The sequence below is a fragment of the Oryctolagus cuniculus genome, chromosome 7 (assembly GCF_051225735.1).
Source record: "Oryctolagus cuniculus isolate XC-2025 breed Fujian yellow rabbit chromosome 7, ASM5122573v1, whole genome shotgun sequence".
Taxonomy (NCBI): Eukaryota; Metazoa; Chordata; class Mammalia; order Lagomorpha; family Leporidae; genus Oryctolagus; species Oryctolagus cuniculus.
This window is the reverse complement of record NC_142873.1, coordinates 18,736,831-18,739,936: the sequence shown is the minus strand read 5'-3', so window position 1 is coordinate 18,739,936 and position 3,106 is coordinate 18,736,831. Positions and strand designations below refer to the sequence as shown.

General features: G+C 54.9%; 1 pseudogene; it reads left to right on the top strand.

Moving 5' to 3' along the window:
* Positions 1–215: 215 nt before the first annotated feature.
* On the top strand, positions 216–2,813 carry LOC100340363 (ADP-ribosylation factor GTPase-activating protein 2 pseudogene; annotated as a pseudogene).
* Positions 2,814–3,106: the final 293 nt, after the last annotated feature.

Here is a 3,106-nt window from a genome sequence, read left to right as displayed (position 1 = left end):
TGGAATGTTTATTGAGTGATTTACATTATGTTTTTTAATTTGTTCTTTTTTCTTTCTATTTATCTGTTCTTATACATTTCACTTTACCTCCTTTTCACCTTGTTTAAATTAGCTAAGCATGCTCTAGGATTCTAATTTATTTTATTTATTGGCTTATTAGACAATCTTTTGCTTTGTGTTAGTAGTTGCTTTAGGAAATATAATATGTAAAATAATTTACAGGAGAGAAAATGGCGGCAGAACCGAGCAAGACGGAAATCCAGACTCTTTATAAGAGGCTTCGAGCAATTCCCACCAACAAGGCCTGTTTCCACTGTGGCGCCAGGAATCCGAGCTGCGCCAGCATCACGTATGGTGTTTTCTTGTGCATTGACTGCTGCGGGGCCCAGCGCTCCCTGGGCGTCCATCTCAGCTTCATCAGGTCCACAGAGCTGGATTCCAACTGGAGCTGGTTCCAGCTGAGGTGTATGCAGACGGCCTTTTTCCACCAGCACGGCTGCACAGCCAGTGATGCCAACAGCAAGTGCAACAGCCGAGCAGCCCAGATGTACCGGGAGAAGATCCGGCAGCTGGGGAGCGCGGCCCTGGCCCGGCGTGGCACTGACCTCTGGATAGACAGCGTGAGCAGCGCTCCTAGCCACTCCCCAGAGAAGAAGGACTCAGTTCTTCAAAGAGCACACTCAGCCCCTGCCTGGGATGTGCCAGCCGCTGAGCCTGCAGGGATCCAGCAGCCAGCCCCGTCCGCAGAGAGCAGTGGCCTGGCCCAGCCGGAGCACGGTCCCAACACCGACCTGCTTGGCACCTCGCCCAAGGCACCCCTGGAACTGAAAAGCTCCATCATTGGCAGGAAGAAGCCAGCAGCAGCTAAGAAAGGCCTGGGCGCCCAGAAGGTGAGCGGCCGGAGCTTCAGCGAGATGGAGCGGCAGGCCCAGGTGGCAGAGGAGCTCCGTGAGCAGCAGGCGGCACATGCCAAGAAGCAGGCCGAGGAGTCCATGGTCGCCTCCATGCGTCTGGCCTACCAGGAGCTCCAGCTTGATCGGAAGAAGGAGGAGAAGCAGCTCCAGAATCTGGAGGGGAAGAAGCGAGAGCAGGCGGAGCGGCTGGGCATGGGCTTGGTGAGCCGGAGCTCCGTGTCCCGCTCGGTGCTGTCCGAGATGCAGGTGATCGAGCAGGAGACCCCAGTGACCGCCAAGTCCTCCTGCTCGCAACTGGACCTGTTTGAGGACGTTTGGACGTTCACCTCTGGACCCCCAAAGTACAAGGACACCGCCTCTTCCTTGGGGGAAAGTTTTGGTTCCCGCTGGGATACGGATACCATCTGGGGCATGGATAGGGTAGAGAAGGAGGCAGAAATGACCATCTCGAGCATCCGGCCCATTTCGGAAAGAGCCACAAGCCGGAGGGACGTGGAGAGCCGGAGTTCGGGCCTCGAGTCCAGCGAAGCAGGCCAGAAGTTTGCAGGTGCAAAAGCCATCTCATCCGACATGTTCTTTGGGCGGGAGGTGGACGTTGAGTATGAAGCCAGGTCTCGGCTGCAGCAGCTCACGGGCAGCAGTGCCATCAGCTCTTCAGACCTCTTTGGGGACGTGCATGGAGCCCATGCAGCAGGAAGCATGTCTCTGGGCAATGTGCTACCCTTGGAGGACATCGCCCAGTTTAAGCAGGGTGTCAAGTCTGTGGCCGGCAAGATGGCTGTGCTGGCCAATGGCGTGATGAATTCTTTGCAGGATCGCTATGGTTCCTGCTGATAGCCCCGTGGCTCAGGTATCACTGGGGACAGCAGCAAGAAACCCATGGTTCTCAGGGCATGGGTGCCTCCTGTGGAAGCTGGGTGGCTTGGTTACCTAAGTGTGTGCTGTACAGGGGGTGGCCCTGGAGGACTCTGGGGAGGGGGACTCCTGTGGATTGAGCCCCTCCCCTGTGTGCCCTCAGCCTCTCCTCTGTGCAGTGTCCTTCCAGTCCTGCCCCCAGAGCTGCTGCTCACTTGTCCTGCACACTGGAGGGATTTCGCTCAGGGTGGGAGGCCCAGCCTTTCCCCATGCAGGGAAAGGGAAAAGTGTACACCTTCTGCTGGCTCCAGGATCCTTCTAGGTGGTCCGAGGGCTCGGGCCTCTGCCCTCTCGCACCAGGGAGAGGCCCAGCAAGAGGGGAGCTGCTGAAAGCCCCCGGGGAGGGGGTTCTGTGCTTGCTGCTGCCTCTGCTGCTGCTGCCGGTGCCTCTTCTGGGTATCAGGAGAGGGCAGGGGAGAGGAAGGACCTTGGTCTGGGCCTTACTAAGGGCTAGAACTTTCACCTGGTGCCTAAAGATTTCATTTGGGACCAGGCCTGAGTGATCCCATGTTCCCTTCCCCCTCCTCCCCTGTGACTGTAATTGCTTGGAGAACTTTCTGGGCCTCCCTGAGGCCTGGCACACCATCTGCTGTGGGCCGTGGGCCCTCCGTTTCCTGAGATGTTTGGCCCTTCCCCTGGCCCATGGCTGCAGTGGGTCCCATCTGCCCTGTGTCCTGACTCTGGATGCTGTGAGCCTCACACCGGCCAAGGAAGTAGAAGACATGAGGGAGAGAAGCAGGCTCAGAGGGACCTGGCCTGGCCTGCCGCTGAGAGCTCGAGGGGTTGCGTGCGGGCCTCTCTCTGGCAGCTGGGCCATGCACTGTGTCATCTTTGGTGCCATCCTCTCCTGCCATGCTGGCAGTCTGGGCCCCTCCGCCACCTCCGGGTTGCAGGTTGGGCTCCAAGCAACACAGACCACTCACTCCGCGCTCGCCCAGAGCGACGGGACTCTTTCTGGACTGTTTGTATTGAAACAAAGTGGTGTCAAAATAAAGCCCGCATGGGGCTGGGGCCCTGCCAAAAAAAAAAAAAAAAAAAAAAGATAATTTACAATGTTTTAACATGATGCTATATTAAACTTCATGTACTACAATATTATATTTTTGTTTCTCTTTTCCTGGCTTTCATAATAGTGGTTAGTTTTTAAAATTCTATATATTTTTTATCTTCTATACAGTATTTCTATTTTTGCTTAAACAACTTATTTTTAAAATAAATTTAATTCCCTAAAAATGTCCATCTATACTCAGTATTTTTAGTGGCCTTTGTACATTTTT